The sequence below is a fragment of the Hippopotamus amphibius genome, chromosome 5 (genome assembly GCF_030028045.1).
Source record: "Hippopotamus amphibius kiboko isolate mHipAmp2 chromosome 5, mHipAmp2.hap2, whole genome shotgun sequence".
NCBI lineage: Eukaryota > Metazoa > Chordata > Mammalia > Artiodactyla > Hippopotamidae > Hippopotamus > Hippopotamus amphibius.
In genome coordinates, this window is record NC_080190.1 from 82,893,291 (window position 1) to 82,907,680 (window position 14,390).

At 47.7% G+C, this 14,390-nt stretch overlaps 1 long non-coding RNA gene across 1 annotated transcript; it reads left to right on the top strand.

Annotated features, from left to right (window-relative positions):
* The first annotated feature begins 9,193 nt into the window (after nucleotides 1-9,193).
* LOC130854546 (uncharacterized) lies at nucleotides 9,194-14,269 on the top strand. The gene is made up of 3 exons (XR_009054039.1): nucleotides 9,194-9,307; nucleotides 10,036-10,196; nucleotides 13,391-14,269. It is a non-coding gene; the product is annotated as an uncharacterized LOC130854546 (long non-coding RNA).
* Nucleotides 14,270-14,390: the final 121 nt, after the last annotated feature.

A 14,390-nucleotide genomic window follows, 5' to 3' on the forward strand; every position in this document is an offset into this window, starting at 1 on the left:
CACCATTCCTGCGGGGCTGATTGCAGCTGGCTCTTCCCGGGCAACCATGGCACTCCCGTGAACAAACCATTGAGCCCCCAGTCCTTGCGTCTGGTCTTGGAATCTGGAACAATCGGCACTGCTCCAGATCCCAAGTCTAAAACTTAGACCTTCCTCGGCCCCTCAAGTGCCTGCCCCACCCCATTCTCCTAGCTTCCCTCTGATCTCATTTTATTTCCTTCCCAGCCAGTCGGTCCTTCTACTTCCACTGCTCAGCAAGCCCCATCCCTGGTGGAATCCATCAGTTGGGCTCAGTTTCTTTTCTTTTCTTTTTTTTAAATTCTTTTAATTGAAGTATAGTTGATTTACAATGTTGTGCCAATTTCTGCTGTACAGAAAAGATGACTCAGTTATACATATATAGACAGTCTTTTTTAAATATTCTTTTCCATTATCGTTTATCACAGGATATTGAACATAGTTCTCTGTGCTGTACAGTAGGACCTTGTTGTTTATCCATTCTATGTACAATAGTTTGCATCTGCTAACCCCAACCTTCCACTGCATCCCTCCTCTGTCCTGCCTCCCCCTTGGCAACCACAACTCTGTTCTCTATGTCTCTGAGTCTGTTTCTGTTTTGTAGATAGGTTCATTTGTGCCATATTTAGATTCCACATATAAGTGATGTCATATGGTATTTGTTTTTCTCTTTCTGACTTACTTCACTTAGTATGATAATCTCAATTTGCATCCATGTTGTTGCAAATAGCATTATTTCACTCTTTTTTATGGCTGAGTAATATTCCATCGTATATATGTACTACATCTTCTTTATCCATTCTTTTGTCGGTAGACATTAGGTGGTTTCCATGTCTTGGCTATTGTGAATAGTGCTGCTGTGAACATAGGGGTGCATGTATCTTTTTGAATTATACTTTTGTCTGGGTATATGCCCAGGAGTGGGATTGCTGGATCATATGGTAGCTGTATTTTCAGTGTTCTGAGGAAGCTCCACACTGTTCTCATACTGGCTGTACAAACATTTGGGCTGTTTCTTCATCTGGAAAATGGGCATGATGACCCCTATCTCATGAGGCTGGAAATATGCTGTGTGTGTTCAGTGTGAGGGGCAGGCCTGGCCCCCACCCAGTAAAGAGCAGTCCCTTCTCTACTGGGTTTTCCCATATTCCCACAAATACCCTCTTGTCCCATTTTGGAAAAGTCCTCTGGCACTGCCAGTGCCTCCCTCCTTCTTCTCATTCTTAGACCTCAGGGAGGGCTCATCTGCCCCACTGCCTCCTTTCCATCAGCACCATGTCCCCGAGGATGTTATAGTCTGGTTTCAACACCATCACTCCCCACTCCATCCTCATCCTGCCTCCCTTCCTGAGTCCAGCCTCTCAAGTTCAAAATCTCAGTGTGAGTCTCAATGCTTCCCTCCTTTTCTCTCTCTCTACTCAACAGGAGACTAGACTTGGTTGATTCGGTCCCAGAAATGTCACCTTCTACTCACGGCCTCAAAGCCAGCCTCCCCACCATCCCCAACCAGGACCATCACGGCTTGTCTCCCTGCCCCAGGCTTGCCCTCTTTAATCCACACTTCATGTCCAGCTCTGCTTAAACACCTTCAGTGACTCTGTCATCTCTAGGAAAATGACTTCCTTTGCAAGCACATGGGGACCTACCAGCGGCCTCAGAGTCCTCACCGCAGGCCAGACCTGTCATACACAAGCCAGACACAGGGACTGCCACACCACACCCTGCCCATGCCAGAGCCCCCAGGGCCCCCTCAGGAGCTCCTGCACTTCCTTTTGGCTGGGCTGCCACTGCGCCCCTCAGTGTTAAACTCCTTGTCCTGCTTTAAGACGCACATCAAACGTCTCCCAGCCTCCTCTGCAGGGGCCCCCAGGACTTTGCCCACACCTGACAGCTGCCCTTGGGTACAGCAGGCCCCCTAGGGCAGTGAGCTTAACCACCGTGGGAGCCTTAGCACCTGGCCCGGGCCAGGCTCACACTAGGTGACCAAACACTGGGTGATGCACAGTTAATAAAATGAGAGAAGAAACGCTTTGGGGACCCCTGAACCCAGAGGCTGAGGAACCACGTGAGAAGCGAGTTTCAGAGAGGCAGAGGCAGCCGCCTCCCCATTTATGCTTCAAGGTAGACGTGAGATCTAGATCGAGTCCAGAAGCTGCATAATGAAATGATATTCCGGAGGGGAGTGGTGGTTCTGCCCGAAAGCTGCAGATGAGGTCTAAGTGGCTAGGCCGGTGCTGAGCTCACTAAGACAACAGGCCGCATGGAGAGGAAGACTTTGCCACCAGTTTTAGGTGAGTGGCTGGTGTGCATTTTTCGATCGCCCTGGCTGTTCAGGCCAAGGCCATGTCACAATAAGCCCTGAGAATCAAGCTAAGCAAGAACAAGGGCAGGTTAGAAGAGAGAGGCCCATTCAGCTCTGCAGACGCTCCTTGGGAGGGCTACGCCCTGGTGCCCTGGTGGAGGTTTCCCAAGACAAAGCCAAGCCAGCGACTTCAGAAATCAGAGCACTGATGTCTGACCCAAAGGCATGCTTGCAAAGCAGCACATCACCAAACAGCAAACGTTGTGGTTTTCAGAAAAGACCAGAGGGAAGCATAGGATTTGGAAACTCTCAAGGCCACGGTCGTGAGAACAAGGTCGTCAGAGCAGTTCTGAGAGAAACAGGTCCAGCCAGACGGAACAGGACAGATGGGCTTGTAAGGGAGGCGCGGCCATCAGCGCCGCTGTAGGGGAGGTAACATGGGAAAGCTTGTGCGGCCCCGTCAGGGATTCTAGGTGACACTGGTAACGTGTGACAGCTGACACGGAGGCGGCGTCAGCAGAGGTTAATGGATGACTCAGAGGCGTTATTTATTATTGTTATTTTTGCCTCCCTCACGTGGTTTATAGAAAGTGCTTTGTCAAGATTGGCAGGCCCAGCCATGTACAAATGACCTAAGGCTGATTCTCAGGGGAACCCCTCTCTGACGCAGCTAGAAGGCATCATGGAAGCAAGAGGGAGGGAAGGGTGGGCTGAGCAGCACAGAATCAGAAGGAAGAGTGATGCTCTTGGCCCCCTCCAGACTAGCCCGGCTGCTCAAAGCCCCGGGGCCTGGAGAGGGTGAGTCAGGATGGGCCCTGTGGCCCAACTGCTGAAAAGGCACAAGCATTCTTTAAGGGGACCCAGCCTGGATTGGTTTAAAAAATACATCAGTTGGGAATTCCCTGGCAGTTCAGTGGTTAAGACTCCATGCTTCCACTGTCCAGGGCACGAGTTCAATCCCTGGTCGGGGAACTAAGATCCTGCAAGTCTGCGGTGAGGCCCAAAAAAAAAAAAATTTATATATATCAGCCACCACAGTTAATTACATTATACCTGGAAACATTTGCCAGGGGATTGCTGTATCCCATGAGCTACACAAGGTGATTGTATCCACAGAGATGGTACAAATTCCAGGTCTTTTCTTAACAAGTTCAACATGTGTGGAAAAGTTAACCTCTCCTCCACAAGATAATGAACTACTCTAAGGACAGTGATATTGGATGGTTTTTTTCCTTGGAGCTCTCTCTCCATCTATCATCTGTCTGTGACTGGAGACAAGGTTAGGTCAGGCAAGAAGAGAAAGCATTTACATGGATGTCTTTCAAGAGACAGAATCTTAGGATGTTTTCCGTTATTTATGTATTTCTTCCATGGTTTTCTTTCTTTCTTTTTGAAAGACCTTCTTTTAGTGTTGGAAACCCAAAGGCTGAGTGAACCTATTATGACTTGGATTTTGAGTTCTGAACGCGCGTATTCGTAAGCCACGAAATGACCAAATTATTTTGCACAGAGCTCACCCGGGCTTTCCAGGAACCAAGGAAACCAGAAGAGGGGCTTTGTGATGGCTTACACGTGGACCTTGAACAAGACCATGGAGCAAGTTGCTTGGGCTATAAATACCTCTGCGGCAAGCTTAACAAGTCAGTGAAATCCAGGGGACACACATGTCTTCAAAGGGACAAAGCATGCAGAAGAGGGCCAGGGGTCAAGACTTGCCTGCCCTGAGACGGATTTTGTTAGCCCACTCGTGATGTGGTTGGCCAAGTGTCTACCCACACAACCCCACCATGAAGAGCAGGTCACCTCTAGCAGCTCCTCTGGAACATCTGGGGCCTTCAGCAGCTGGGAGAGCAGGGAGGTAAGGATGAGCGGCCAAAAGAAAGAAGGGACCAGAATGGGGAGAATAAGAAGGGCCCCGCTGCTGAAACTCAGCTGGGAAGATAGCTTGATCTGGTTCCTTGTGGACTGGTATTCCCTTCTAGGAGCCAGATGCAAACAGTGCCCTTCACAGAACAGCTGTGATGGACAGCTTAGAGGAGGATCTTAGGAAAAACCACAATCCAGGCTGATGCTGTCGTGCCGTCCGGGGATCTCTCAGCCAAGGAGGTTGGCTACGGGTGAGGCCAGAAGGATAGGGAGCAGAACTTGAGCTCATGGTCCCAAAGGGACACAGCCTTAAGGACAGCAGTACTCCAATCACATGATAGCTTGACAGGAAACAATAAATGGAGAAGCCAATGAAAAGGCCCAGGATAATTCTTTGGAAAAACCTAAGGCCTTGGGCGTTAGCCAGGACTGTACAAGGGCTGTTCGCATTTGGCTGGAGCGTCAGCTCTAGGGAGAACTCATGATCAAACACCCCCTGGATGTGTCTTCAATAGGAATGATGAACACTTCTGATTCCAGAGCTACTCTGCGGCCAAGCAAAGCTCCAAGGTCCCTTTGGTCCAAGTAAACAGAGAAGAGGGCCTCCCAAACTCCTGGCCCTAATGTAGCAGGGAGGCTGTTGGCCCATTCCTTCTTGTTGGCTGGACCATGCCTCTCATGGCATCTTGGGTAGCTCTTCTTGGTGTGACAGGCTGTAGTCATCCCAGCTGGGTTAAGAAAAGGTAACAGAGTAAGTGGAGAATCAGGGCACTGGGAGGAGTTAAAAGATAGACTTCATCAGAGTAACTAGCACTTTCCTGTTTTTAGGGCATATAATTACAATGTCTGTATTCAGCTTGGGATCCAGCTTCCTGTACTGACTCAGTCCACAGCAGCCCCTCCCTCCCTCTGTATTTCTACAGGACGTGTATTGCCTTGAATCATTCTTAAATGTTTCCTGTATACACCACACTCTTTCCATTTTAATAATCCCATACTGTGCCTGTCATGAAGTTCAAAGGCAAGTAAATAATGTCCAGTTCTTGTCCTCAAGGAACTTCAAGTCCAGTGAAAGGAGCAGGCACATGAAGAATAACAGTACTATGGAAGCACAAAGGTAGGAGCCTTGAAGTTGGCTTGGCCAGTGAGGCTCACAGGAGTAGGAATGGACCAGGGTGTTTCTCCAAGAGACAGTGGGTATGATTTTATACCTGAAACCAGAAGTAGAAGCCAGGTGGAGGACCATTGTGGAAAATCACATGGGAATCGAAAATCTTTGAAGCCAGAGTGGCCACAGAAATGGATTACCAAGTTTGGGAGCACAAAGCAGAAATCAGGAAGCAGAGAGCTGAGAACAATGAGGCTGGATCTGGGGCTCTTGCCCTAACTTTTGGAGGGCAGCCAGGACAAAGTATGTGGGTGGGTTAGCTGGACTGAAAGGATCGGGGGTATAATGAAAAGAGGGAACAGATTTAAGAGATGATTAGGAAGCAGTTGAGTATGAGACATGAAGGAGGAGGAGGCATCTAATATAATCCTGAGGTTCTAGCTTGGAGGCTGCCTGGTAGTTGCCTAGATGTCTGATGATGACATAAAATACCATTCAGATTAGGGGAGGAGCAAGCTGACAGGAGGAGAGGATAAGTCCATTTGGGGCATGTTGAGTTTCAAGGTTTTCACAGGATGGCCAGGTAGACTCGTTTCTTAGTGGGTCATTGGAAATATGGTCTCTGTATCATAGGACTTGGATCAGACCTGGAAACTGCATCGGAGTATCATCAGCCAGGGCATGGAAAAGATCACCCACGGAAAGTGAATAGCAGGTCCCAAGACCAAAACTTGGGGATTATCTGCATCCCAAGAGCAGCCATGTGTATGACAGAGCCATTCAGTGGAGTGGTTGTGGCAGAAGCTGAACCACAGAGGTGGAGGAAGAGATGGAAAATGGGACAGTAGAGTCAGTGAGGGTAGCCTTCTTAAAAAGTGAAATTGATGGTGAAGGGAAGGTGTAACACGGAGCAGTCATTTGAGAAGGATTTTTAGAGCAGGGTGTCATTAGCATGCTTGAAGGACTTAGAAAAGCAGCCAAGGAGGAGACAAGATTGAAGGTCCAAAATAGCAAAGTGATGGCAGACAGCTGGAGGTCTCAGGGGAGGGACAGGGGAGGAGGGTCAGGTGGCAGGGCAGTCTTTAATTTTTTTTAATATATTTTTAAAATTATTTATTTGTTTTGGCTGCATTGGGTCTTTGTTGCTGCACACAGGCTTTCTCTAGTTGTGGCTTGTGGGCTTTAGAGCACAGGCTCAGTAGTTGTGGTGCACGGGCTTAGTTGCTCTGAGGCATGTGGGATCCTCCCGGCCCAGGGCTTGAACCTGTGTCCCCTGCATTGGCAGGTGGATTCTTAACCACTGCGCCACCAGGGAAGTCCAGGGTGGCTTTTAAAGAGCCACAACCCTTCGTCTTCTGAAGCAGAGGAAAAGATTTCAGGATGGACGAGAAGCTGGGTGAAGCTGTCAGGCAACAAAACACACCCCTGATCCCAAGACTCTGTGTGTGTGTGTGTATGTGTGTGTGTGTGTGTGTGCGTGTGTGTGTGTGTGTGTGATGCAAACCATGCTGTTTTGCATGCAGGAGTCAGTTTTCTCTGTGTGTTTCAAGCATGGACATCTTCTCTCCCATAGATAGTCATCTCTTTATCTCTTTAAAGGTAAGGACTGTGACTGACTTGCCATTCCAACAGCACCAAGGACAAGAATTGAGTGAGTCATGAATGCACCTGGACCTGCTCATCACTGATGGCCTTCTCTCAGATTATCCAGGCAAGTCTTTACAAAGTACTCAGCACCAGGCACTTTTCATCTCTTGAGAGCTGGGCTGTGCCTTTAAAGGTTATTTGTATTGACCTGGCACACTTTGCAAGCATGAATTTAATAGGAATAAGAGGGGAAGAAAAACTCAACTTACAGTTGAAAAATAAGAATTATTAGGTGGAAAGAGAGGATATTAAAAGAAACAAAGACAGTTTTCTTTCCTCTCTTTTGAGTTGCTATCTTGTTTAGGGTCAGGCTCAGCTGGATGGTTGCAAGGTGGCAATTTGGCACATTTGCTCTTTCAGCTTTCTTCCGCATCTCTTTATTAGTCATGACAGGGCACACAGTACACTCCTTGTAAACATGGGGCTGAATCAAGTCTGTGAGCCTTTACTAACCAAGCAAAGAGCAGGACATTATTTGGCTTCATCCTTTAGCTTTGACTAGATGTTTGACACAGATCTACTAAGAAATTTCCTCTGTATTGCCACCTGGCCTCAGCTCTTCCCTTCTCGGGCACTCACAGCATTTAAAGTGCAACCTATTCTTTTTTTTTTCAATTGATGAATAGTTGATTTACAATGTTGTGATAGTTTCTGTTGTACATTAAAGTGATTTAGTTGTACATGTGTATACATTCTTTTTATATATTCTTTTCCACTATGGTTTATCACAAGATATTGAATATAGTTTTCTGTGCTACACGGTAGGACCTTGTTGTTTATCCATTCTATATATAATTGTTTGCATCTGCTAACCCCAAACTTCCTAGCCATCCCTCCCCCACCCCCTCTCCCCCTTGGCAACCACAAGTCTGTTCTCTATGTCTGCAAGCCTATTAGTTTTATTGATAAGTTCATTTGTGTCATATTTTAGATTCCACATGTTAGTGATATCATATGGTATTCATCTTTCTCCATCTGGTTTACTTCATTTAGTATGATAATCTCTAAGTCCATCCGTGTTACTGCAAATGGCATTATTTCCATTCCTTTTTATGGCTGAGTAGTATTCCATTGTATATGTGAACTACATTGTGTTTATCCATTCATATGTCAATAGACATTTAGGTTGCTTCCATGTCTTGGCTATTGTAAATAGTGCTGCTATGAACGTAGGGATGTGTGTAGTGCATCTTTTTGAATTAGAGTTTTGCAGGGGATAAACACCTAGGAGTGGGATTGCTGGATCAACCCTATTCATTTTTAGCACTTGGTTGTACTCCACTTACACCTGAATGGTGCTTACAGCTTCCTATCACATTGTATAGTTATTGATGTTCATTCATATCTTATCTCCTTCACACATCAAACCCGAAGTTCCTAGAGAACAAGTTCAGTGACTGATTCATCTTTATAGTCCTATCACAGCTACTGGATTAGACACTGAATAAATATTTGTTCTTGCATGAATAAGTGGTTCACTGTTTCATGTGTTCATGCTTCTCTGAACTCAGATTTCTCAGCTATAGCATGAGGCAGCTGAACTAGATCCTGTAGGGCCCTCCCACCCAAACTTCCAAGTATTTTACAAGTCTGTTTCCTTTCCTGACTTCATGTACATTAAAAAGTCATTCCTAAAAAATAAAAATAAAAAAAAAAATGTGATGATGGGCAAAAAAAAAAAAAAAAAAGTCATTCCTGAGAGTGAACCAATGTATTAGCCCTGTGCTAGGACATAATGGATTTAGAATTTAAAATCTAGATGGAGAGACAGGAATAACCCATATGAAAATAGCCCAAAATATGACAAGCTGCTTATGCTGAAGTCTCAACTGTGTGCCAGACCTTAGAAGTGAAAAGACAAACAGAAAAATCAATGCCAGGGGTCTGAAAGTGGGCAGTGTCACTTTAGGAATTCTCTGTTATCATTCAAAATACCCTGGGCAGGATGGCACTTTCAGTTGTGTTGGACTTTCGCTGATTTTATTGCAGAGAAAGGAATTGGAAGTGGAGTCGGTGATCAAAGTTCTTTCTCAGCAGTGAGCAGGCAGTTGTGTTGTGATTGAGGAAGGCAAGAGGGGTGGTCTGGGGAGGGTCTAGACACACAGTTGGGTGTCAGGGGGGCCATGAAGACTGAGTTGTAAGAGAATACTGGGGTCTTGAGGGAGGAATCACACGAAGAGACAGGTGCTGGGGGAGAGAAGGGAAGAGGATGCTACTAAGGGCCAGCATCCTTCTTTCCACTCCTTTGTCTAGGGCTGACCAGCCCCACTAAGGAGAAGGGCATCCACAAGTCTGGGACAGAAGGGAGGACTCACCTTACAATGTGGAGCCCAGAAGTGGGCTGGTGACCCTGCCGTACACAATGTGTAAGTGTGTCCTGTGCTGCTGGTCAATGGAATGGATGTATGCAGGGTGGGGGTGGTGTGGGGGCGGGGGTCCACCTCCCTCCACCAACAGAATCAGAACCATCCCTTCCTTCCTTCCCACATGTACCTCCCAAGAGTGGACTTGAGTGAACCCCTAGGAAATCATTTTGGGGCAGTGTGAAGCCATCACTGGTCCCATGGCTTCTGGATTCTAGGGCATAGAGGGCACCCCCTTCCCTGCCAGTGTGACGGCATTATATTTCACCCAGGCCCCTACTGGGCCTTGGAGCAAGACTGAACTGTTGAAACCTCCAAGAAGAAGCCTTGTGAGGGTGTGCAAGAGGGCAGGGGGGTCTCAGTTCCCAGGCAGACCTTCTCTTTGGGGCTTTTGCTCTTTTCAATCAGGAGGCACTCATTTCAATATCTCCAAATCTTGGAGATATTTTTCTTAGTGCATGAGGCTGTTCTCTAGGTTTTGCAAAACTTAAATGTGATGCTTGTTTTGCCTGGTCATGTGAAGGGGGGCGAGGGGCCAGCTGCCAGCATCATGAGAGCTCCTCAGAGGCTTACCTGAGCCTGTGACCCCATTCCCCAGTACACCATCTTGGTTTGGGGGAACATTTCTGTCTTGTGTCGTTTTTTGTTTGTTTGTTTGTTTTAGGTATTTTTTTAAATCACGCCCTTAGAGTGCCCTTCTCATTCCCATCTGTCCTCCCTTTGCTGGTAAGGAGTCACCAGAAACAATGCAGGAGGAGAGAGTGGACTCCACAAGACCATGACTTCCTACCAGTGCTGAGTGCAGGTTCCCAGAAGGCACAGAAACCCTGTCTTGGTCGCATGGGCTGCCCTGGCCATGGGGAAGGAGCATCAGAGATGGGAAATCCCAAAGGTGAGGCAGGAACTATTCCGGGGGACAGTCTGTTCTTTCCAGCTTGGCTCAGGGCAACTACAGTTGCCTTCAGTCACTTGCAACATCAAGGAAGTGCCCTTGAATCTCAGCCTAGGGCTTGCTTGGGATTCACTCCAGAGGTTCAATTTGAAGTGCTCAAATTGAGGGCTTCCTCTTTGCAGTTAATTCCAACAAGGAGTCGAGTTCTCTTCAATTTGGCAAATATTTAGACTTGGGGCCAGGCCACAATATATATGTATGTTGAAGTCACAAAGAGTCTGAACACAGAGTCCCAGGTTCAAGGGATTTGGGCTGCAGCTGGGGAAATGTGCTCCTTACAACAGTGATGTAACTAATGCTTCACGCATTTAGTCCATGTCCATTCTGCTGTGACACACACTGTCCTGTCCTCAATGTGCCCACAATATAGTAAGGGGGGTGGGGAGAGCTGAAGTAAACAAAGAAGGAAATAGAACGGTCACTAGTGGTGCCAAGTGCTGAACTGAAACAATGATGGGAACCTCCTGTAGGCAGAGAGGCATGGAAGGAAGCTGAAACCCGGAAGCCTGGAGTGAGAACGCCAGGGAAAGGAGGGAGTAGCCTGTGCAAAGGACCTGGGGCACGAGGGAAGACCCCAGGCAATTCCGGAAAGCACAGCAGGGGATGGCACTAGAAGGAAGAGGAGGGTGGTATGCAGGGAGTTGGGAGTAGGATTGGGTGCAAAGCCGTGGCCCTGGGTGTATGTGGGCTTCATTTTAAACTCATTGGGAAGTGGTGACACACCTGAATACAGGTTCTGATTGCTCTGGTCTTATGTGGAGAGCAGGCTGGAGAGAACCCAGCAGAAGCAGCCCAGCAGATGGGGTGTGTGTCAGGAAAGTTCCTGAGCCAGAAGACGGTTCCTTACAGTGATGGATGGCCAGGAGTCTGCCGGGTAGCGAGGGGACACAGCAAACGGAAACAGGGAAGACCGCAGCTGCACAAAGTTAGATGGAAAACGAGTGGTCAGGAGGGGAAGAACATGGATGCCAAGGCAGGGGGGGCAAGTGGAGGCTTGGCTGTCTGCCCCCGAGGGGCGAGCTGAGGAGCGGGGCGTGGTCCTGTGGGTGGTGGGGACCACAGGGGTGCGGTCCAGCTGCTCCTGACTCGCCTCCACGTCATCCATGGGGGCTACCTCAGCTGGGGTGGGTGTCATGGGGCCTGAGGACAAAAGGCTGCTGGGTGGGGTCACCCAAAGGGCAACAGAGACTGAACCCCAAAGGGCTGAAACCACTGCCTTTTGCCACTTGAGCCCTGAAGTGTCCCAGGCCCCCTGCACCGAAGCCAGGGGAGCACCCATCCGAGTGCGGTCAGCAGGGGTGAAAGGCTCCGGCCTGAGGCTGCAGAGCCCGAGGGTTTCGTTTTCTCAAAGTTGCCACCCACCTCTCCTCTGAAGGATGACTGCCATCTCGACGCAGGGTCAGGGTCAAGGAGAGCTCCTTCTTGCTTTCATCACCACCGCCAAGCGCTCGTTGTCCTCCTGCAGCGGGGTCAGCCTGAGCCTAAGCTGGTACATCAGGGCTTATTTGCATCAGATGATCTTACACTGTGAACCGTCAGCCCCAGGAGGGCTCCCCGGGGTGTAGAGAGGCGCAGGGACCAGTGGGGTCTACTCCAGAGCAGGCTGTGCAGAGGGGTCCAAGGGCAGAAGCCAAAGCCGCTGTTTTCCCACCAGGCAGGAACAGCAGTCGGTGTTCAAGTGATGAGTGTGACATGCGGGGCTCGGAAAAGGAACAGCCCCCCACCGTGCCCCCTGAGTCTGTGCAGGACATAGCAGAGCTCCAGGCCAGGGACCGGGGGAGGAGGGCCGCTGAGGTCCCTCCTAGAGGCAGGTTTGAGGAGCCCTGGGGAGCATCCTCACACAGACAGAGTGTTCATGGGGGGCACTGGAGGCAGGCACGGAGGTGGGCACCGCCCTCGGGGGACTTTGTGACCAAGCAGCGTGGACAAGAGGGCTGCAGGAGGAGGACACGCAAGAACACATAGGAAACCCCTGTCAGAGCCTCCTGGGGCCACAGGGGAGGGGCGGTGGGTGGGGCCCATTTGATGGGATGCCCTGCGTCCTGCAGCAGGTCACTGGGGGCAGTGAGGCTGCAGTTACTGCTGTAACTGTGGTGACACAGACCTGGGACAATCTGGGTGAAATATGCCCTCCCCAAGGGCGGGGACCACTCACCTTGTACCTGTGGCAACCTCACCTCCCAAGTGCTGCGGGATGGCTCTCAGGTCAGGTATCACTCTGTGAGTTCCTATGGGTGCGTCCGTATTTGTTGGACATCACCATTTTTTTTTTCAACAAAGATGTCTATGATACCCCCTTCTATTTTCTTTTATAGTCACTTTTAGCACAGTCTTGCACAGAAAAGGCAAATGATGGTCTTCTGAGTGATGGATTAATTGAATCATAGAAATAATTTTGAGATGAACACGTGAAGCGTTTTATTGTATTTTATTTTGTTTTATTTTTATTTCATTTTATTTTGCTTTTATTTTATTTTGTTTTGTCTTATGTTTATTTTGTTTTGCTTTTATTTTTTGTTTCTTTTATTTATTTTATGTTGTTTTGATTTATTTTGTATTCATTTTATTTTGTTCATTTTATTTTATTTTATTTTATTTCAAAGGCTTTTATTTTAAAGGTAACTTTGTTTGCGTTTGGTTCACTGTCACACCACAGCCCTGGCTCAGCTGTGGGGTGAGAGCAGCACCTGACAAAGCACGAGAGAGATGCCAGTTGTTTACCTGGAAACCCAGTGACCACAGAGCCATCTGGGGAGCAGGTCCCCGGAGCCGGGCTGTAGCACACCCAGTACATTGGGCCTGCATGAAGTACACGTCCAGCTCCGTAGGCCTTTCTCCTTGCATTTCCAAGGCTGATTTAAAGGCTGACTCTAAGGAATCATGGTCATGGTAAAGGACATGGAAAAGAATGCTGTTGAAATAATCCATTTTTCACAGTCAGTGTCAAAGTTTTCTTTCTTTGGCTGGGTCCAATTTAATCAGTAGTTAGTAGTTTGGTTAATTACTGAGGAATGATTAATAAGTTGTTGTAGGAAATGTAGTATGAGAGAAATATGAATTGAAAAAATAAATGTAGAAGATTAAAGGCCAAAAAGTTACTAACAAGGCTGAAAGCTCTTCCCCTGCATCCCCAGCTCTGTTGATGGCCTTCCACGGACCGAAGAAGAATCTGAGAGTCATCTTGGACCCTCTGCTTCCTCCTCCCTCCCTCCATCCATCTAGCTTTTCATCAAGTTCTACTGATTTTACCACATACTTCCCTAATCTCCCTCCTCCTTTCTGCAAGACTGAGAAAATAGCGGTACCTACCTTGTTGGGTGGAGATGAGGATAAAATGCCTTACAAAAGGGACCAAGGCATTTAATAAGTTAGCGAATCTTATTAGTAAAAGCCTGGAATCCACCTATGGACAATGAAAGACTGAACTCTTCTAGCCAGAGAAAAGGTAGACACACTGCTAAGCACCAGGGTTTCCAAATTAGCCATTGAGTTCCAATGGGAAAGAAAAATGCAGAGAAAATGGTCTGTGCTGTGTGTTTTTGGTGGAGGTGGCAAGGGGGTGTAGAATGGGGAGTGGGGAGCAGACAGATTGGGAAAAGAGCCAGAGATTTGCAAGTCCAAAGGTAACAGAGATGTGTGTCTTAGAACTTTCAGGACCTAGGGTGGGCCATGGCGATGTGAATTCTGGGGGAAGCTGGACCCTCAAAACCCTGATTTTGGGGTTCCATGGCAAGATTTGCAGAGAGGGTAGAAGATCACCATGAGGGACAGACATTGCTGTGGGAGATGGGACCAGCGCAGGCCAGACCACACCATACCTGGATTTCTTCACAAGTTCTAAACCAGACAATTGACTGAGAAAGACTTTCTTATCTACCTTTGCTAGAAGGAGCTCAAATGGTCATGATTTGCTTTAGAAAAATAAAGAAAGGTAAACCCTTCTCACCCTTCAGTGCTGAGGAAGAATATATTACTTGCGTGTTTCTACTGTGACAATAAAATTCATTTTACAAAATCACAAAATTTGTATTAATTTTTTAGTCTATATGCATTTTCTCAATCAATGGTACTAAAAGTACTACTAAGACTGTGGGAAGGTCTGAGAGGATTTTTTTCCATCACTCAATATACATC